The sequence below is a fragment of the Sardina pilchardus genome, chromosome 12 (assembly GCF_963854185.1).
Source record: "Sardina pilchardus chromosome 12, fSarPil1.1, whole genome shotgun sequence".
NCBI classification, from domain to species: Eukaryota; Metazoa; Chordata; class Actinopteri; order Clupeiformes; family Clupeidae; genus Sardina; species Sardina pilchardus.
This window is the reverse complement of record NC_085005.1, coordinates 243,986-267,611: the sequence shown is the minus strand read 5'-3', so window position 1 is coordinate 267,611 and position 23,626 is coordinate 243,986.

The window sequence follows — 23,626 nt, the reverse complement described above, 5'->3', positions numbered from 1 at the left end:
TAAATCAGCCGAATTTAACGTTAAGGCTGTTCCTTTCACATTGACGACACGGGATGGGGAGTCAACCCGCCTCGGCAATCCGACCCGTCTCGGGGGGTAGTATCAGAGCCGAGCCGTGTTGAATATGAAAGGAACAGAGGTCAACCCCGCTATTAGGGGTGTGTGACTGATGACGTATTTGGCCAGGCAGGAGGTTAAAATACAGGAAACACACAAGAGACTAATAACTTTAGCTGCTGTGTCCATAGATATGTGTGTGTCCAACAATCACGTTTTTTATGCTGAGAGTGCCCTGAACCTCCTTTTCTCAGCACTTCGGTCAAGTGTTTATTGTTGCTAGGTTACCAAAACCGTCTGCTACCAGCAGCACGTCTTTTTAGAAAGTTTGCCTAATGATAGCTAACTAGCCAACGAGCTAACTGTCAGAGCAGAAGTTGTTCAGGACTCAGCACACTGAAATATGGCATCATTTGGCATTCAAATAACATAACAAGTGGCCCGCCATCATTTGGAAGCTAAACCACGTAGAACTAGCATGACAGTTGTGTTTATCAGTTTATCTCCGAGGTCCAAGGCATGCTTAACGTCATTGTTCACTCCCAAATTGCGTGTGACGTGCTGCTAGGCAACGCCTCCCATAACTCGCCTCTGAACCCGGCTTCAGACAACCCCGGGACCAGAACACGTCTACCTTTCACATTGCGAAATCCCCTGAACCCGCTATTTCTTAAACGCTAATGTATCGTTTCTGAATGTGAAAGGGGCTTATGTGTAATGAGCTCTATGGCCCCAAAGTCCTAAAGACAATAGGCCTCTACTTAACTTGTCATTTTATTGATGACAGTTGGGATCTTGTCTCCTTCAATTTGACAACACTCCCAGTGTTTTCAAGGCTTCAAGGTTTTATTGAATGCTACCTCTGACTTAGAATGCATTACTTTGCACTTGTACAGTCTTTCATTTTGGAATGTTAAGAGCAATAAACATACATTGCATGTTAAGACATTCATGTTTTAATTCATTCAGATATGTAAATCAACATGTATATAGCTATTAGTCAATTAGTGGGGAGATAATCGAATCGAATCGAAATCGAATCGAACTGAAAAAATGAATCGTTAGATTAATCGATGCATCGAAAAAATAATCGTTTATCCCAGCCCTAATCACTATGGTATCTTATGCTCGCAACCAAACCTGGTCGGGAGCAGGTTGTGCTAACTTATAGCTCAAATCGTGAAAAATCACCGCCCTCTGACTAATCCTACTGACTACTGACCAATCAATTATCTTGAAAAACGAAGTCATCTCACATGTGAGAATCTACTGGAGCAGATCCGCCTCTTCAAACATTTTGAAACTCGAAGGCGCTTTTAAAGGTACATTATGTAGGATTTTAAGTGTTTTAGTACCTCAAGTCAACGTCTGCATTCATAAATAGATCCTCTTTGGTGTAAGATAACCTATGCCAATGACTTGTCCTACTGGGCGGAGAATCACTTCTCTGCATTTACATAGAAAGGGACGTTCACCGGAAGGCTTCCATGTCTTTCCGGTGTATAGAACAATATGAACTGCCGAGAGGGACATAAAACACTACCTGTTAACACCGCTGGGGAAAAACGCGTTTCACGTTACACAGAGAAGCAGCGTGAAGACGGCCATTTCTATACAATCTAAGACTGCAGATTCGTAAAGAAACTCAACCACCCACATCATAAGTGTATCTAAATTAGCTATGTACCAAACATGACATTTTACCGTGACTCGAGGAGCTGTAACCAACCTGTAAGGTTGCGTGTACAAAACCGCTAGCTAGCTAGCGAACATCACTTCCCATTACGCCTTCGGTGCAAACGTTAGCTAGCTAGCTCGGTTAACAGGCTAAATAAAATGGTTTATTGTGTCTGAAAGTGTGTTTTATTGGTATCACACACAAGCAATGACAATGGGGAAGTTTCGATTTTATGTTATTTCAGGTTAGTTTGCAATAACAAGTTTAACCACAGTCCTTAGCTACCTAGCTAGCCAGCCTGACTAGCCCTTCCCATTAACTTTCTATGTAGCCTACTGCGCTAGCTAGCTATTGTGCTTAGCTCGGTTAACAGGCAAAGTGAATTAATTTATTACGTGTCCGAAAGTGAGCTTTATTGGCATCACACACAAGCAACGGCAATAGAGAAAAGTTATGTTTTGACTAGGAGACTGGAACCAGGGCCATTGATAGATAGATACTTTATTGATCCCGAAGGGGAAATTGTCTTGGTAGATTCACGACGAGATGAACCTATACTGCAACAACCTAATGAATGTTTTGCAACGGCTTGCAAATGCTGGCAACGATGTGCAACGTTGAATCATAGACAGTAAAAGAAAATGTAATTTAATTCACATCTCCGCAACAGTTTTGTCTCGTCGCAGATCTTTGGGTTATGTTTTTGACGTGAGATGGCTACCGTAGTCTCTATAGGCTGCGATATAATCCCTAACCGTTAGATGGGAGAATTTCACAATGAAATTTCCTCAGGCTTACATAGTGTCCGTTTAACTATGTTACGCATGCAGATATCTCGCTACTATGGACATGCATACCATACAATATCTTATGACCATCGTTTTTTTGATGTTATAGGTTAGACACTAAAAAAGACCACCCTAGATTTTGCTACCGCTCATAAATGCGGAAGTAATCATTGTTTAACCTAGGCTGTCTTGTGCATCTCCACGTTTCCCGATTGGTCAAAATCACCCCAACCACGAGAACGCGCACAGATCTGAGCTGAAAGCCTAGTTTGACAAATTTATCACATACCTGCTGTCGTAGGATCACTTAACTTAATACCCAAGTTAAGGCTTTGTGCAGCCTCGATATGTCTAGATAACCTAGATTTGTCTAACTTGCTTCGTAGGACACCCCACCGGTTGGTAAATTTCTTTCAGGAACAAAAACATTACAAATACAACAAGAATATTTCACAAATAGAACATTATTGTATGCCAAAAACTTACATTATCTTTGTAAGATCAACAGTATTGTTGAAATTGAACACCTGATTGGTAAATTTCTTTCAGGATCAATAACATTAGAAATATAACAAGAACATGTTACAAATTTAACATTATTGTATGACAATAACATACATTATCTTTGTAAGAAATTTCAACAGTATTGTTAACACACTTCTATAAAAGCTTTAAGAGAAAAACAGACCAAATCAGGTTCAAGAAAAATTAAACTCGATCAAATCTTGATCCAAAACGGATTGCAATCTCAAGGTTGGATTTAAATGACTCACTATCTTTAAAATGAGCTGTGGGAAATGTTATTGTGGCGCTACATGCACTCACAACTGGATAGCATATGCTGTGGTTGGGCATCCGTTCGACACAATTGTGGTCGAAAAGGACTTGAATTTTGAATTTCTCCTTTTCTGACACCAGCAAGTGTCTGTGAGCCTGACCTGTCAGCCACTGCATCACTTGAGGGACTGTGAGAGGTGCGCCACCTTCCCCATGAGGTGAACAGGTGTCCCCATCTGTAATAGAGCATAGACAAATGCAAGGAAAAGGTGAAAAAGAGTACTATTCAGTTTGATGACATTGAGTGCTCTTGCATGCATGCACCATTCCGTTGAGAAACATGAGATGCCCCTCCTGTAGGCTGCTCATGTATTTTTCCCAGACTCCCCACAATGTATATGGGTTAATTTGCATAGGACCTTAAACCAGATGCTATAGACATGGAATTGCTCTGCTACCAACATGTGACAATGTAAAACCAATGCATACCCTCCAGCTCGAGAAGGAAATCTTGAAAGAAGTCAAGGATTTTCGTCTCTGTCTTTTGTTTGACCGAGCCAGACTCGCTCATCACTGGATCCAGGCTGGAGATGATGTAATGTGAATCAACCTTGGAACAAAGTACATTGGTCTGGTTAGTATGAACTGCATCCTACTCACGACAGACAAAACATACTTAGGCCATACCTCGTTCGATGGTGGCACTACAACTCGAGTCGCAGGAACAGAGGATGTGTAGGAAGAAGAATCAAGGACCTCAACTTCTTCCTGGAAATGAAGTCAAACAATATGTCAGATAACAAAATAATGTTCAGATAGACAGTTGGCAATCATTTAACATTTAAAAAGACCAAGAGTTGGGCCCCAGCCGTGGCGCAACTGGCTGGGGCACCTGCACCGCACGCCGGCGACCCGGGTTCGATTCCCGCCCCGTGGTCCTTTCCGGATCCCACCCCAGCTCTCTCTCCCACTCGCTTCCTGTCATTCTCTCTACTGTCCTGTCCAATTAAAGGCATAAAAAGCCCAAAAAATAACCTTTAAAAAAAAAAAAAAAAGACCAAGAGTTGTTTCTGTTTAACATATAACAGATATAGATTGAAGAGATTGAAATGAAAACACTGGTTTTGGGACAGTTTACATTCCCTTCATGATGGTTGAGACCATTTTTTCGAATTTTTTCAGGGATTGTGGTAGAGAAGTTAGTCAGGAAGCCTAGTGGCCTAGTGTCCAAATTCACCTCAAACTTGCATTAAGTGAGTACCAGGCTTGTGCACAATTCCGAATTTTAGAATTAGCCTCCATTCAATTCATGAGTTGGAATTTGAATTGAATTGGCCCCACCCCACAGGAAGTTGGAATTGGAATTGGAATTGGAATTGGAATGACAGGAAGTGGAATTCAATTCATGGCAATTCAAAACAATTCCAGAGTCACATGACAGGAAGAATGTGTTTAATCTCCCTAAAGCCGGAATGCCTGACGTACTGTAGTACTGAAGATGATAATCAACTTGAATTGTGTAGGAAGGCAATGGCCAGGCTAATTAAGTGGAACATTTTGAGAAGAAAAGCATCTCACCTCTGAAACAGTTGGCTGAGATGTCCCTTCACAGCCACCTTCAACATGAAGAGCCAGCATTTGCAGTGGCATCACCATTTTGCACTGGGTGCATGTTGCCTTTGGCATTAAGCTAAATGCTGGCGCATCCACTGGAAGTGGCATCAAATCCATCTCCTCTTGCAGGGGGGCAATGAAAAGCAAGAACTTCCCCCCTGCAGAGGCGCTTCTGAGAATGGAGCCGGTGTACCCCTCCGACTCCAAGGCCACAGCGGCCAGTCTCCTCCTTCCATGGCCACCTGTAAATTCAAATTTTGATTGGAATTAAAAGTAGTGGTAAACAAGCACATAACATCATGCATCAGTGAAAATATTTCAATTTCAATTTCAATTTCAATTTAATGTCGCTTATAGAGCGCCAATACATTACACATGTCTCAAGGCGCTTTACAGAGTGTTAGACATTCAAAGAGAGCCCATGAGTAACAGGGGCAAGGAAAAACTCCCTAGAATTGGAGATACATATAGGAAGAAACCTCAGACAGACCCACGACTCAAGGGCCCAACCCATCTGCCTTGGGTCAGTTACAGTACAGTCATTTGTAGTTTGAAAGTTACAATGACAATGAAAGTTCAAATAGTCCAGTGTAGGGAATAAATTGTCCATTAGTAATCCATTAGTTATTTCTGAAGGTGATGGGTCGCTGGGATCCGAGGGCCAAAGATTCGGGCAGGGAACCACAGCAGGCGATGTTAGGGCAGTCATAGGGATGGCGAAGGCAATGGCGATGGTAGGGCAGTCAGAGGGATGTGACTTCAGGTGTGATGAGGGACAGGCACAGAGATGGTTGATGGCTGGTGATGGTTTACCTCACAGGTGAGGTATAGGGGAAAGGGAAGAGAAATAGAGTGTGTTAGTATTACTGTAAGTCATATTAAGTATTAATAAGTATATCAATGGTGATATAAATGGTTATACTATAGAGGGTTTACAAAACGCTTTTACACACCTCTTTTGTGGGGACAGGTGCGTAGGAATAGGTTACCCAGTTAAACCCGAAGAGGCATCCCGCACATCGTCCACCACGCATGCAAACATCCACCCACCCACCACGCACGCAACATCCACCCACCCACAATGCCCCCCCCAATGCCCCCCCCCCCCCCAGGCGAACCCACACACCACCTCTGAACCGCGCGTCGGAGCAGCATGGCTGAGCATGGCCAGCCAGAGTCCGCCCACAGGCGGCGCCACCCATCCGCAGACACCCCCCACCACCATCCGCGAGCAGAGAGAACGGGGCCCGCGCCAGCCCCACCCCAACCACAACACCACGCGAACACACACCACGGCCCGACCAGGACACACAGTCTGATCCGCCCCGCCGCCCAGGCCCCCCGGAAGCAGCGCCCCCAGAGCAAAAGTCCAGAATGCTTCATGTCTTTGGACGTGTCATCCTGTCATCCTGTTGACAGGGTCGGGAGGCGTAGGGAGGCGATGTAGTGTAATTAAAAACGTTAAAATCATTGGACATTGGTGTAATGTAATTAAAATCGTTAAAACCATTGGACTTCCACTCTAGAAACACCACCCCAAGAAGGCCCGGACCGCGAGCCCAATCCAAATACAATGCCGCAACAGCCCTCCCCTCCGCCATCCACTCCCAGCATTCCCACCTCCCCCGTCCCCCCCATCCCACTAAATGCACAGCCGTGCACATCTGATCAGACTGCATGCCCCAGCCAGACCGCCAATATACGCCCACGCAGAGCCACTGGCGAATGGAGCCGACACGAACCCCACCCCACCCCCCATCTACAGACGGCGACGGGAGGCCCCCCGCGGACGAGCAACGCCACCCGCGAACGGACCCCGACCGGCCCAGAGCACCCAGCCACACCACCCAGGCGCGCAGCCCAGACATGATGCGCAAGCCCACCCGGGGAAGGCCTATAAAATACATTTGAAGTTTTGGTTTTACAAAACCAAACAGTTTTAACAACTGTTATGAGTTAAAAGAACACTAAGCAAGTTATTGCCACAGTTTGAGGCATCCTTCGTTATCAGAGAATTTGTTTCGGTACCATCTCCAAGTTTATTTGAATGACATTGAGTCATGTGAAGGGTGGATAAATGCACGTTTTATTTCCAGGATCCAGGATATGCACAGTGTAGTTCTGACCAACTCAAAATAAAAAAACCTATTCACAGCATGACATTGCTATATTTTTTTCATATCACAAAAAAATCCACACGGTGTCCATGTTATTAGTCACAAAAGTTCCCATATCTCCTTGTGGCAAGTTTGGTCATCACATTAGGATCACTGAACACATGGAGGTATTATAAGAACTGGAGAAAGTGAACAAGTCCCGCCCCCATTCATTTCAATGGGAATGCTAGGCTAGTGAAAATTGCCAAAATGTAACTATTTTTTCAGGCTTCAACATGGCGTTTCAAGGGGCTTGTTTCCGGTGCCGTTTTACTTAGCCAATTAAGTGCCCGTTTACTGATTGACGTAAGGTACAGAAGGAGAGCTCGTGCCCACACTAAGCTCGTGCATGAGCTGAGAGTGGAACAGCCACCAATCAGCATGAGGAGAATATGGGAGAAACGGTACCGGACATGATGTATTTCTGGAAAATGGCGACGAGGAAGTGCCTTGCTAATCGGCGAAGCTAATCAGTCAAATCCTGACCCCCTGACTGAACACATGGATGTGCCTACTTGAAAGAAGTGTTTTTGAAAAGCTTCAAATATTTCTTACTTTGGAAACCCATGTTGAACTAGGGAAGGCATCTTGTAGTGCGGGGCTCTAGACTCTATTGAAATAACTTCATGGTGATATAATGTTTAATTTAATGCTGGTATGTTAAACAATGTATTGTTTAACATACCAGCAGCTTTGTAGAGAAGCCATCCTCCCTCAAGGTTGGCCATTTTGGGGTAGGTCGTCTCTAGTAAAGTGGATAGCTGCAGTAATAAAGACAGAATACCTTACCATAACCATCTTACCTTACCATACACCTTACCATAAACAACCTTAAAGGGATAATCCGGAGTGAAATGCACATTAGATCAATTTTTCGGACTATTGGGAGTACATACGTTGAGTTGACACCAAAATCATGTCATTCGGATGTATTTTGAGAAAGTTCGAGTTCACCGTTTTTATCCAAAACTCGTTAGCCTGGAAGTGACCGGGGCAGGTCCTTTCGCCGCTACAAAACGCTATTTTTATACCTCTTCTACTGTTCCAACCAACACTACACTTACGTGGTAGTGAGTAGAGGGTCCCTAAAGCCAAACCGAAGTATCCCCACGTCTTTATGTGGTCGGATAGAGAGTCCAGAATGAATTTAATCGAGTCAGTACCTTTCCGGAAATGTCGATGGTGCAGCTAGCAACGCGTTAACAACATTTTAATAACATTTCCGGAAAGGTACGGACTCGATTAAATTCATTCTGGACTCTCTATCCGACCACATAAAGACGTGGGGATACTTCGGTTTGGCTTTATCATATAATATATTAAAATACAGTTACACGAGTAGTCACACGACCAAGTATGGTGAGACAAAATAAAATGTGGTGCATTTCTAAGCAGGTAAGAGGGATAACTATATTGTGGTGCGTGTGTGTGTAGGTATATGTCTGTGTGTGTGTGTATTTAGGTGTGTGTGTGTGTGTGTGTGTGTGCCTGTGCTTGTCTGTGTTTGTGTGTGTGCGTGTTCCTGCATGTTTGTGTGTGTGTGTGTGTGTGTGTATGACCGTAGCATCCAGCACCCAGAGCAAGCATTCTCTTTTACTGTATTTCCGAGCATGAAATAAAGGTTGAATGAATTTGAAGAAGAAGAAGAAAAATACTTTGGAAGAACAGCAAAATGCATTTTCATGCACTGTAAAAATCTCTAGCCATCTTTTGGCATGACTGTGCACTCCATTGTTGTGGTTTCTATTTTGCCAAGCCCACATGGGAGTATTTGGAAAAGCTTCCCATAAATGACAACTTTGTGTGATATCACAAAATACTTTCTTTTCTTTCAACTCATGGATTACCCCCATGTATGTCTCTTCTGGGGCTCCGTAGACCCACTCAGTAATTGACCAGCAAATTAACAGGTCATCTGGAATGGCATTTTTGTATTGTGTATACCCATGGTGCAGAAAATCCAGGAAATTGGACATGCTTTGTCACAATCTCTCCACATTTGCACTGGTGAGCCAACACAAAATGCATTACTTTCATTCAAAAGTGTAACTTTTTACTTCCTTTTTCAACCTTTTCAGCTGCAAGATATTCTGCCTTGAAGCAAACCCAGACCAGATTTACTGTCAGACAAAAACAAGAGAAGAATGGAATTGTCTGAAAATATTTATGAAGAGACAAAAAAAAATGAAGGAAAACATATCTATGTGGTTTCCAATGAGACTAAACAGAACAAGCAAGAGCCAAACAGTCTTCTACTTCGTAAGTATTTCACTTGATTTCTCTTATTTCTCATTAGACCTACTATGTAGTACTGTGCATCTAATTGCATTTGTTCTCTCCCAGGACGTTACAAGTGTGCCGTGGCATGTCTGGGGCTGCTTTGTGTTCTGCTGGTGGCCACCATCATAGGACTGCTACTCAAAACACCTACAGAGACTAGTCATATACAAACTATGTCTTATAATCTGTCCAGGGAAATAGAGATGTTACAGAACAGATACAGCCTCCTGACAAGGGACAGTTCCCAATTACAGGTTAGATGTAACAACCTGACTAGAGAGAAATCCTTCTTACGGGACAGATTCAACACGGTGGCTGATGAGAATAAAAAACTACAGAAGAGACTTTGTCATCCGAGTGAGTGTTGAGATGTTATTAGATCTGCTTCTTGTTCAAATTGCATTTCCCCAGGACATCCATAAATATACTGAGCTTGCTAATTATTTGTAAAGTTACATGTAAGCTATTTAGCAGAAGCTTTTGTCCAAAGCAAATTGTATTTACAAACTGTAATACTTCTATATTGCTTAATGGAGACCATCCTTACTTATCCCACATTGTTTCTCAATTATTCCTGTAGGATTTGGAAATTGTGTACTTGTTTGTTTTCCCTTTGTATTTAATGGTGGAAAATCGTGTCATTGGGAGGCCAGTGCTATATGTACCTATCGTGACACTATCGTGTTACATGTCGAGCATTAGACTGCATTTCCAGAAAATACTAAACATTTTCTTCGTTTTCTAACAGAGATGGAAATGGCACAGTATGTGGGTATGTGTGATGAAAGCATTTACGATATCATTTGAAATTATACTGTATTCATTTCAAAGGATTGCTTCTTTGGCGTGACTACCAGTTAATTGTTAAACAGAAAAAAATTAATGTATTGTGTGTTTGTAACTGTAAAATGAATTGGTCCATGTAGCATATGTGTTTGTCTGTGTGCACACTCCATTGAAGTAACAGAAGCAACATGTCCGTTATGGCTGTTCCCTCACTGAACTTTAATCCATGTGCTTTTGCAGTGGATGTATCTCTGGATCCTGATACAGCCGAAAACAACCTTATCCTGTCTGCTGATGGGAAACGAGTGTGGCATGTTGACATACGACAGAACCTTCCTGACAACCCTGAGCGCTTTGATCCTGTTGTTTGTGTCCTAGGAAAGCAGGGCTTCACCTCTGGTAGATCTTACTATGAGGTGCAGATCAGTGGGAAGACTGCATGGATATTAGGGGTAGCCAGAGAGTCTATTAACAGAAAGGGAAGCATTAAAGCAAGTCCCCTGACAGGATACTGGACAATATGGCTGAGAGATGACATATATAAAGCACTAGCTGGCCCCTCTGTTGTCCTGACACTCAAAGAAAAGCCAGAGAGGATTGGAGTGTTTGTGGATTATGAGGCAGGTTGTGTCTCTTTTTATGATGCAGACAGATGGACTCCTATCTACTCTTTTAGAGATGTCTCTTTCAATGAGACAATCTATCCATTTTTCAGCCCCTTTCCAAATAAAGACAACAAGAACTCAACTCCATTGATTATTGTCACCCTTCTCACCTGCCCTCAGTAAATTAAGTAACTGTCATCTCTGGTCAGCCAGGCTTTGTGGAATTTTGCACACTTTGTTCCCCATCAGTGTTGAGCTGTCAACCACAATGGCTTAAATCATGGTGTAGTTCATGTCATTTATTTCTTTTCCCCAAGATACTGCCTGTTTTTCTTACCAATAATAGAGCAGCAATGTGTTATTAACAGTGGTGAAGAAAATGCACCAATAGATCGGTGTTCTGTGATTCAGTGAATTTGTGAATAAATCAGAAGTTCAAAAAATATTACCAGGTCTGGTTAAATTAAAATACTTGAATCTAATGGTGGGGGGGGGGGGGGGGGGGGGGGTTCATGCTTCTTTATGCTTTATCCAACCCTACATAATCTAAAGGATGTGGCACTGCAATGATCATTGGGTACAGTGGATTGATACAGTGGATCAGTGCAGCACAGAAAGACTGGTGTGTGGTCTTGTAGCAGTCGATGGGGCTCTAACCAATATGCATAGGGAGCTGAAGTAAAACATTACACTATTTCCCTTATTTATCCCAAAGGAAATGTTGGAAGATTATACATGGATGTGTAAAAATGAGTGGATGAGAGGTCATTTAGGTAATTTAAAATGGTTTGACATGAGGCTCACATAAGAAAGTGGTTCAAGTTGACTTTGCTGGCTCATTTTGGATGACACAAAACCTGAGTATGACGTTTCTGTAAGACAGACAAGGTGATAGAGTGGGCCTACCCCCTTGTGGCAATACTAATAATCTTCAACAGATGGCAAAGTATACCTTTCAAATGGCTGACACTCATACAAATACTTACATAACAAATCTGAAAACAAAGGTCAGTTTGCCACCTATCAATCTATCAATCAGTCTGTGTCTAAATCAGGGCTGTACGCTAAGCTTTTTCACTAGAAGCACAGGTGCTCCTAAATGAAAAAGTTTAGGAGCACAGAAAAAAATTTAGGAGCACTATGACATTTCCTTGAAAACCTTCTTGCCTTAAGCAGGATACAGATCATTCACAGCAGTGGCAATCATAGTCTCTGCTCAAACACACACACAGAAAATGGCTTGTCTTGTTTCTATTTCATATTTTGAATTCAGAATTTGTATACATTTTGTTAACAATTTATAGCATTTTAGGATCTGCATAATTACTTATAGCTTAAAATATTCAGTAAACTGAATACTTCATATTGATTACACTTGTCTTTAATGATATAATACAGGGGTGGTGTGTAGGTCTGATTGAGTGCCTGTCACTTTAAGATGTATGTGAACATAATTAGGTTTCATTCGGTTTTAGGAAAAGAGTCAAGCATAGTTCAAGGATACATCATGTTTTCATTAAATAACTTAAATGTCCAAAAAACTAACAAAGGTAAAGACAAATATTTCTGGTGTAATAGGCCTAGAAAAAAATGAGTGTCCACTGTCCAGTAATGTTAACTTCTATGATTTAGGTAGCCTACCATGGCATGGCATCGTGAGTTGTCACTTTTTCCTTGGTCATGTTTAATTGGCTGGGTGCTTAACTTACTCTGACTCGTCTTGGAGTTTGGTAGGCTATATCTGTTATATCCAGTGAGTGACAACCAGTGCTCAAAATAAAACGTTACGGTATTCTCCTGATAACGTTAGTGGAATGGATTTAATGTGAACGTAACCTCCATACAAAGACGCATAGTGGCTATATGATGCGCACATTTGCAATGAAAATGTTCCGCCTTTTTAAAGCAGGTGTAGCCTACACCAAATCGTGCTTAAATCCATCATTTAGACAACAGAATCAGTCGGATTTCTTTCATAGAAGTCAACCAGGCCTATATGTCAAATGCAGGCTGGGGTGAAGCTAACACGGTTTCCACACCGTGTTTATCAACCGTGATAATAATAACATTTGAAATGAACACGGTAATTGTATATAGTCAACATTCTTATCATGGTTTGCCGTTTCAACGGTAATCGCTACAAAGTCACCAACTGATAATGGCCGTGTTTCCCAAACGCAATCTTTCTTAAGGACTTAAGAAGGCTCCAAAGAAGGAATCGCTAAGAAGGAGCGCTAAGATACGGGTGTTTCCCAAACGCATTCTTAACTGCCTTCTTAGGAGAATCTTAAGATCAAGCCAAAGAAGATTCTGAAGAAGCTCTTAACGAGAGCTGTTCACCACGGTGGTGCTGAAACGGAATCAATCGATGCCAGGCAAATCGATCACCCACCCCTTTATAAGCGCACAAGTCACACAGCGCCTCGTGTTCCCCCTACAGGTGCAATTAGGCTACGCATGTATCGTGTGTGCGTGCGTGTTTGTGTGTGTGTGTGTGCATGGTAAATCGGGTGGCTAATCGGGAGATTCGGGAGGATTACCGGTGGGCCGTTATTTTGGGCCGGTGTGAATATCGTGAGTTTAAATATATTGTTTCTGAAGATAATTTGCTGCGCCCTTGCGGCACTTCTGCAGCCTGGGCTGTGCGGTCGCAGCTCCTTACGTCTGCCAAAAAACTCAAACTAACTGATAAAACAGGGTGATTATCAATATAGCCTAGGGTCTATTTTTTATTAGCTCAGGCCATTCATATATTAACTCATGCAAGACGCATCCCATCTCTCTTATAGATAGTGTGGTAGTAGGCATGTGATGTAGGCTAGTATACTTTATTAATATCCGAGAAGATGTAACCCTCCAGTCCATGTGGCCTGCGAGTGGGGTGCACATATGCATTAATGTAAACCGGACTATTACATCGCGGACTTTGGCAACGCCTAGAGTACTGTAGCAGGTGAAGCCTCATTGGATTAGGTTCTTAGTTCAATTACATCTGTTTCCTTGATATCCGTGGAATGCCACAGGGTTGTTGATGTTTTTTGTATGTGAAGTATTATAAACTCATATATGTTTTTTGTATGTGAAGTATTATAAACTCATATGCAGATATGTTGAAAACTTAAACGTGTAATTCAATATTATTTTTTTTAAGTCTATGTTTCTTGCACCAGTGGTCCACAGCCACGAGTGCACTGCAACATTGAAAATTGTTTTATTGTTTAAAAAAGTGGAGTATACATTTCCCTGACGCAGCTTGATCACTAAAGCCTAGAAATCTAGGTGCCCCTAGCGGCAGGCTATGATCACTGAGCATTTGATCGCTAAGAAGGCTGTTAAGAGTGGGTCAGCTCGATCTTACGTTTCCTTCTTAGTGAAAGATCTTCTTAAGCTAAGAGCGACTTTGGGAAACATTTTTCTTTCACAGCGTTCTTAAGAGCGCTCCAAAGAAGATCTTGGCGTTAAGAGCTTCTTAACGTGTTTGGGAAACGCGGCCAATGAACAGATTGAAGAAAAAGAAGAATGGTTTTGGAGTGACATTTCTTGCGTGTGTGAGAGACAGCGAGGTTGATGCTGAAAGCGTGAGTTTCCAGCCAGGAGCGTTAGAGTTGTCAACTATGAAATTTGTATACAGATGCGCGAAAATTGTACTAGCCTATACTTTGATCCACTTGGTGTGGATTTTTAGGAGCAAATAAAAGGGTTGAATTCAGTACTCGCACCTGTGCTCCCATTTCATATTTTCAATTAGCACTAATATATATTTCCTCGCATTTGCGACGAGCTGCTCGCAGTGTACAGCCCTGGTCTAAATATTTACCAAATACTGTGCATGTGACAGATCAACTACATATATTAGTGGCCCAATCCAGCTGCTGTTATTGGCTATGAGTCCGATCAAGGAAGAAACTTTTAAAAAATGTGTTTATCTGTTCCAGAAAGACAAAGATGAGGATGGTGTGTGAATTCAGCCTGGCATACTACAGAGTAAGGCTAGAGGCCCTCATTATGAACCATGATGAAAAACACATTTTGTATATTCTACTTTTTAAATGCATCAATCTGGTGCACTTTGAAAGAAATTCAGAGGTTAGCCTAAACTATTTTGCAGTTCAGAATTTTAACCATAGATGGATAGTTATGTTAACTGCAATAAGTTCACGACCTCAAAGCATATTTGCATATTTAGTCCAACAGTTCAGAAATCATGAAAAACAAATAATCTCACTAACTTTATTTAAGAGAAGCTAGTCATCTTGTCATTGTAAGTATGCATATATCATTTTGACCCAAATTTGTAGACCATGTGTTGCAATTTCAAAACCAGAATATAGCTGCAAGCAGCAATGTGGGGGCCAAGCAGGCAGGACAAAAAGGCTAGAGTTGCCACGGTAACTGAATGTTGTTACGTCAGGTATGAAGTTCTAAGCAGTCACAAGAATTTTGATGTCAAACAACCCAAGAATGGCCGAGATGCGAGCTCACTTCCTGTTCGGCGGCTTTGCCGCCAATTTCGATCGGCTGTTGCGGGCGAACGGTTTAAGATATCCTTACGAATAGCCAGGTCTATGTTACATTTGGGCTGAAGATCATCCGTGTGAAGTTTGGTGCAGATCGGATAAATTTTGTGACCTGTGGAAATGCTTAAGGGGTTTTGATTAAATCCAGTATGGCGGCCGAATCAAATAGGTTGATGTCACAAATTGAGCTGGGTCAGCCTTAGGACGTACCACAGTATAACCAGACACCAGTAGCAAGTTTAAATTCCAAACACATCAAAGGCTACAGGCCAAAATGCCTTTTTGCTAATTACGGTGCCCTATAGAGGTCAAAGGTCACCAAATTTCTTGAGCCTTCTTCTGATAGGGTCATGAGTCCATGTACCAAGTATGGTTTTGATGTGTGCAAGGGTTGCTGAGATATGAGCCCACTTCCTGTTTGGCGGCTTCGCCGCGAGTTTCGATTGGCTGTTATGGGCCAACGGTATAAGTTCCGAAGACGAAAAGCACGAGCTGAATTAGTCTTGGTCTGAAGATGCTCTGTGTCAAATTTGGTGAAAATCAGAGAAAAATTGTGACCTCCAATACATTTTAAGTGTTTTTGATAAAATCCAAAATGGCGGAAAATCCATCATGGCGGAAAATGACGTCACAGGGTGCGTTGAACTCGGGCAGGTCCAAGGATTTCATAGATACCTGATTTTTGAAAATTGGCCCAAGGGGTCAAAAGTTACGTGCGTGAACGCACGTCCAACTTTGACCTGTTGGTGGCGCTAGAGGGCTTGAGCTGCCGACATGACACTTGGTCACAGTCATCATCAGACTGTCCCTAATCAGTGTGTCAAATTTCACAACTTTTGACCAGTCGGTTCTATGGGCTGCCATTGGTTTCAATGCACAGAGGAATAATAATAAATATAGCTGCAAGCAGCAATGTGGGGGCCAAGCAGGCAGGACAAAAAGGCCAGAGTTGCCATGGTGACTCAATGCTGTTACGTCAGGCATGTAGTTTTCAGCAGTCACAAGAATTTTGATGTCAAACAACCCAAGATTGGCCGAGATGCGAGCTCACTTCCTGTTCAGTGGCTTCGCCGTTATTTTCGATTGGCTGTTGCTGCCGAACGGTTTCAGATATCCTTCCGAAAAGCAAGGACTATGTTACATTCGGGCTGACGATTATCCCTGTGAAGTTTCGTGCAGATCGGATACATTTTGTGACCTGTGGAAATGTTTAAGGGATTTTGATTAAATCCAATATGGCGGCCGAATCAAAAAGTTTGATGTCACAAATTGAGCTGGGTCAACCTAAGGACCTCCAACATTATAACCAGGCACCAGTAGCAAGTTTTAATTCAAAACAAATCAACAGCTACAGGCCAAAATGCCTTTTTGCTAATTGCAGCGCCCCCTAGAAGTCAAAGGTCACCAAATTTCTTGAGCCTCCTCCTGATGGGATACAGAGTACATGTACCAAGTTTGGTTTTGATGCATGCAAGGGTTGCTGAGATATGAGCCCACTTCCTGTTTGGCGGCTTCGCCGCGAGTTTCGATTGGCTGTTATGGGCCAACGGTATAAGTTCCGAAGACGAAAAGCACGAGCTGTATTTGTCTTAGTCTGAAGATGCTCTGTGTCAAATTTGGTGAAAATCAGAGAAAAATTGTGACCCCCAATACATTTTAAGTGTTTTTGATAAAATCCAAAATGGCGGAAAATCCATCATGGCGGAAAATGACGTCACAGGGTGCGTTGAACTCAGGCTGGTCCAAGGATTCTAAAGATACCTGTTTTTTGAAAATTGGCCCAAGGGTTCAAAAGTTACGTGCGTGAACGCACGTCCAACTTTGACCTATTGGTGGCGCTAGAGAGTTTGAGGTGCCGACATGAAACTTGGTCACAGTCATCATCAGGCTGTCCCCAATCAGTGTGCCAAATTTCACAACTTTTGACCAGTCGGTTCTATGGGTTGCCATTGACTTCAATGCACAGAGGAATAATAATAAATATAGCTGCAAGCAGCAATGTGGGGGCCAAGCAGGCAGGGCAAAAAGGCAAGAGTTGCCACGGTAACTCGATGCTGTTACGTGAGGTTTGTAATTTTAAGCAGTCACAAGAATTTTGATGTCAAACAACCCAAGATTGGCCGAGATTCAAGCCCATTTCCTTTTCGACGGCTTCACCACCAAATTCGATTGGCTGTTGCGGGTGAACGGTTTAAGATATCGTTCCGAAAACCAAGGCCTATATTAGACTCGGGCTGAAGATAATTTGTGTGAAGTTTCGTGAAGATCGGACACATTTTGCTACCTGTGGAAATGTTTAAAGGATTTTGATTAAATCCAATATGGCGGCCGAATTAAATATGATGATGTCACAAATTGAGCTGGGTCATCCTAAGGACCTCCCACAGTATAACCAGGCACCAGTAGCAAGTTTTAATTCCGAACACGTCAACAGCTACAGGCCAAAATGCCTTTTTGCTAATTGGGGCGCCCCCTAGAGGTCAAAGGTCACCAACTTTCTTGAACCTCCTTCTGATGGGGTCCCGAGTCCATGTACTAATTTTGGTTTTGATGCGTGCAAGGGTTGCTGAAATATGATCCCACTTCCTGTTTGGCGGCTTCGCCGTGGATTTCGATTGGCTGTTATGGCCCAACGGTTAAAGTTCCGAAGACGAAAAGCACGAGCTGAATTAGTCTTGGTCTGAAGATGCTCTGTGTCAAATTTGGTGAAAATCAGAGAAAAATTGTGACCTCCAATACATTTTAAGTGTTTTTGATAAAATCCAAAATGGCGGAAAATCCATCATGGCGGAAAATGACGTCACAGGATGCGTTGAACTCGGGCAGGTCCAACCATTCCAACGATACCGGATTTTTGAAAATTGGACTTACGGGTCAAAAGTTACGTGCGTGAACGCACATCCAACTTTGACCTGTTGGTGGCGCTAGAGGGTTCAAGGTGCCGGCATGAAACTTGGTGACATGAATAATGGGACAGTGCCGAATCAGTTTGCCAAATTTCATAACTTTCCCGTAGTCGGTTCTATGGGCTGCCATTGACTTCAATGGCAGAGGAATAACAATAATAATATTTTATAATAATAAGAAAACTAACAAACACAATGGGGTCCTCGCAGCTTCGCTGCTTGGCCCCCAATAATAGTTTATAATAATAATAAGAAAACTAACAAACACAATGGGGTCCTCGCAGCTTCGCTGCTTGGCCCCCAAATATAGCTGCAAGCAGCAATGTGGGGGCCAAGCAGGCAGGTCAAAAGGCCAGAGTTCCCATCAGGTATGTAAAGGCCTGAAGGCCAAAACAGGCCTACAGGCCAAAAGGCATGTTTCTGAATTACAGGTAGGTTCAAGCATAGCAGAGATATTTGCATTAATATTGTTGCTTGGCCCCCAATAAACTCTTTGAGTGTGATTCACCCACAATGCTCAGCTCTCAATTGTCCACACACCGTCGCAGAGACAACTCTGGTAAGAGTGGGCTATATATAGAGAATGAACTAGCAGGATGTTTAACAGTGATTAAGTCCACTTCATCCTTTCAAAGGGTTGTGGCATTGCTAAGATTAACATGGCCTCGGGCTGAGGCACAGCAGCGGACAATCCCAGGTGTCTCACCACCCGGTAGGTGGACAGACGTAGTGGTCATCCAGGAAGTCCATGGGAAAATGTGGGAAAGTCACCCCCCAGCCCCCCCCCCCCCCCCCCCCCCCCCCCCCCCCCCCCCAAAACAGGCCAAAAGGCATGTTTCTGAATTACAGCGCCCCCTAGAGGTCAAAGGTCACCCAATTTCTTGAGTGTCCTTCTGATGGAGTCACAAGTCCACGTACCAAGTTTGGTGTTGATGCGAGAAAGTTTTGCTAATTATAGCGCCCCTAGTGGTCAAACGTCACCAAATTTAGTGCAGGTCCTCAGGATGTGCTCACAAGTCCACGTACCAAGTTTGGTGTTGATGCGAGAAAGTTTTGCTAATTATAGCGCCCCTAGTGGTCAAACGTCACCAAATTTAGTGTAGGTCCTCAGGATGTGCTCACAAGTCCATGTACCAAGTTTGGTGTCGATACGAGAAAGTTTTGCCAATTATAGCGCCCCTAGTGGTCAGAGTACATCAAATGTATTGTGCGTCCTCAGGGTGGGGTCCCAAGTCCATATACCAAGTTTGGTTTCGATACGTGAAAGCATTGCTGAGATATGAGCCTACTTCCTGTTACTCTAGCGCCCCCACAGTTGTCAAAGGGCACCAAAGTTTTTGAGGCTTCTCTTAATTGGGTTCTGAGCCCAGGTTCTAAGTTTGGTCTTGATATGTGAAAGCCTTGCAGAGATATAGGTTCACTTCCTGTGTGGCGGCTTCGCCTCCAATTTGGATTGGCTGTTACAGGCGAGCACTTCCGTTAATTGTTCCATAAAGCAAGGCAATAATAAATCATGGTCTAAAGATGGTGTGTGCAAATTTTGGTGAGAATCGGATGAAATTTGTGACCTGTGAAACTTTTTAACCGTTTTTGACCTTGTCCTGCTGGTGGCGCTACAGCGTTTGTGAAAAAGTCTTGTTAATTTGTGGGTGGGGCTATACCTTTTGCGTTAATACACTGAGCAAGTTTCAGCTTGATAGGTCTAAGCATTTTAGAGTTATTTGCATTAATGTTGTTGAGAAATTGATGAATTTTGACCTGTTGGTGGCGCTAGAGGTTTAAGGTTAAGAGTCTGTAAATTGGGGAAAGTGGTCATTGGCCATAGAGGAATATGTGTATTAAATTTCAGAAGTTTTTACTGTATGGTTCTAAGGCTTCCATAGAGATATGGGTTTAATGTCTGTGTGGCGGCTTCGCCGCCAATTTTGATTGGCTGTTACGCGCAAATTGTTTTGTCAATTCTTCCAAAAAGCAATTCGGTAAGAAGGCATGGTCTGAAGATGGGGTGTGCAAATTTTGGTGAGAATCGGATGAAATTTGTGACCTGTGAAACTTTTTAACCGTTTTTGACCTTGTCCTGCTGGTGGCGCTACAGCGTTTGTGAAAAAGTCTTGTTAATTGGTGGGTGGGGCTATACCTTTTGCGTTAATACACTGAGCAAGTTTCAGCTTGATAGGTCTAAGCATTTTAGAGTTATTTGCATTAATGTTGTTGAGAAATTGATGAATTTTGACCTGTTGGTGGCGCTAGAGGTTTAAGGTTAAGAGTCTGTAAATTGGGGAAAGTGGTCATTGGCCATAGAGGAATATGTGTATTAAATTTCAGAAGTTTTTACTGTATGGTTCTAAGGCTTCCATAGAGATATGGGTTTAATGTCTGTGTGGCGGCTTCGCCGCCAATTTTGATTGGCTGTTACGCGCAAATTGTTTTATCAATTCTTCCAAAAAGCAATTCGGTAAGAAGGCATGGTCTGAAGATGGGGTGTACAAATTTTGGTGAGAATCGGATGAAATTTGTGACCTGTGAAACTTTTTGAAAGTTCTGATCTTGGTCTGTTGGTGGCGCTACAGCGTTAATGGAAAAGTCTTGTTAATTGGTGGGTGGGGCCATACCTTTTGCCTTAATACACTGAGCAAGTTTCAGCTTGATAGGTCAAAACATTTCAGAGATATTTGCATTAATGTTGTTGACAAATTGATGAATTTTGACCTGTTGGTGGCGCTAGAGGTTTGAGGTCTGGAGTCTGTAAATTGGTGAAAGTGCTTAGAGTTGTGACTTGAATCGGTCTGCCAAATTTCACAACTTTTGACCAGTCGGTTCTATGGGCTGCCATTGACTTCAATGGCAGAAGAATTATAGTCATTTATAATAATAATAAGAAAACAGAGCATCACTATGGGTTGCCTCGCAGCTTCGCTGCTTGGCCCCCAAATATAGCTGCAAGCAGCAATGTGGGGGCCAAGCAGGCAGGGCAAAAAGGCAAGAGTTGCCACAGTAACTCGATGCCGTTACGTGATGTTTGTAATTTTAAGCAGTCACAAGAATTTTGATGTCAAACAACCCAAGATTGGCCGAGATTCAAGCCCATTTCCTTTTCGGCGGCTTCGCCACCAAATTCGATTGGCTGTTGCGGGTGAACGGTTTAAGATATCGTTCCGAAAACCAAGGCCTATATTAGACTCGGGCTGAAGATCATCTGTGTGAAGTTTCGTGAAGATGGGACACATTTTGCTACCTGTGGAAATGTTTAAAGGATTTTGATTAAATCCAATATGGCGGCCGAATTAAACATGATGATGTCACAAATTGAGCTGGGTCATCCTACGGACCTTCAACAGTATAACCAGGCACCAGTAGCAAGTTTTAATTTCAAACACATCAACAGCTACAGGCCAAAATGCCTTTTTGCTAATTACGGTGCCCTCTAGAGGTCAAAGGTCACCAAATTTCTTGAGCCTCCTCCTGATGGGGTCATGAGTCCATGTACCAAGTTTGGTTTTGATGCATGCAAGGGTTGCTGAAATATGAGCCCACTTCCTGTTTGGCGGCTTCGCCACGAGTTTCGATTGGCTGTTATGGGCCAACGGTAAAAGTTCCGAAGACGAAAAGCACGAGCTGAATTTGTCTTGGTCTGAAGATGCTCTGTGCCAAATTTGGTGATAATCAGATAAAAATTGTGACCTCCAATACATTTTAAGTGTTTTTGATAAAATCCAAAATGGCGGAAAATCCATCATGGCGGAAAATGACGTCACAGGGTGCGTTGAACTCGGGCTGGTCCAGGGATTACAAAGATACCTGGTTTTTGAAAATTGGCCCAAGGGTTCAAAAGTTACGTGCGTGAACGCACGTCCAACTTTGACCTGTTGGTGGCGCTAGAGGGCTTGAGCTGCCGACATGAAACTTGGTCACATGAATTATCAGACTGTCCCTAATCAGTGTGCCAAATTTCACAACTTTTCAGCAGTCGGTTCTATGGGCTGCCATTGACTTCAATGGCAGAATAATAATAATAAATATAGCTGCAAGCAGCAATGTGGGGGCCAAGCAGGCAGGACAAAAAGGCCAGAGTCGCCATGGTAACTCAATGCTGTTACGTCAGGCATGTAGTTTTAAGCAGTCACTAGAATTTTGATGTCAAACAACCCAAGATTGGCCGAGATGCGAGCTCACTTCCTGTTCGGTGGCTTCGCCGCTATTTTCGATTGGCTGTTGCGGCCGAACGGTTTAAGATATCCTTCCGAAAATCAAGGCCTATATTACATTCGGGCTGACGATTATCCCTGTTAAGTTTCGTGCAGATCGGATACATTTTGTGACCTGTGGAAATGTTTAAGGGATTTTGATTAAATCCAATATGGCGGCCTAATCAAAAAGGTTGATGTCACAAATTGAGCTGGGTCAGCCTAAGGACCTCCAACAGTATAACCAGGCACCAGTAGCAAGTTTTAATTCCAAACAAATCAACAGCTACAGGCCAAAATGTCTTTTTACTAATTGCAGCGCCCCCTAGAGGTCAAAGGTCACCAAATTTCTTGAGCCTCCTCCTGATGGGGTCCAGAGTACATGTCCCAAGTATGGTTTTAATGTGTGCAATGGTTGCTGAAATATGAGCCCACTTCCTGTTTGGCGGCTTCGCCACGAGTTTCGATTGGCTGATATGGGCCAACGGTAAAAGTTCCGAAGACGAAAAGCACGAGCTGAATTTGTCTTGGTCTGAAGATACTCTGTGCCAAATTTGGTGATAATCAGATAAAAATTGTGACCTCCAATACATTTTAAGTGTTTTTAATAAAATCCAAAATGGCGGAAAATCCATCATGGCGGAAAATGACGTCACAGGGTGCGTTGAACTCGGGCTGGTCCAGGGATTACAAAGATACCTGGTTTTTGAAAATTGGCCCAAGGGTTCAAAAGTTACGTGCGTGAACGCACGTCCAACTTTGACCTGTTGGTGGCGCTAGAGGGCTTGAGTTGCCGACATAAAACTTGGTGACATGAATAATGGGACTGTCCCTAATCAGGGTGCCAAATTTCACAACTTTTCACCAGTCGGTTCTATGGGCTGCCATTGACTCCCATGGCGGAAGCATAATAATAATAAGAAAACTAACAAACACAATGGGGTCCTCGCAGCTTCGCTGCTTGGCCCCCAAATATAGCTGCAAGCAGCAATGAGGGGGCCAAGCAGTAGGTCGGAGTAACTACGGCAACTCGACACTGTTGGCTCAATGCCGCAATGAGACATATGGCCGTAAGCAGTCAGAACAAGTTTCATGTCTAACACGTCAAAAGTTACAAGCGAACTTGCATTTTTGCTAATTGAAGCTATCCTAAAGGTCAAAGGTCACCAATTTTCTTGAGAGTCCTCGCGATCTGGTCACGAGCCCATGCACTAAGTTTGGTTTTGATAGATTCAAAGGTTGCTGAGATATGAGCTCACTTCCTGTTTGGCGGCTTCA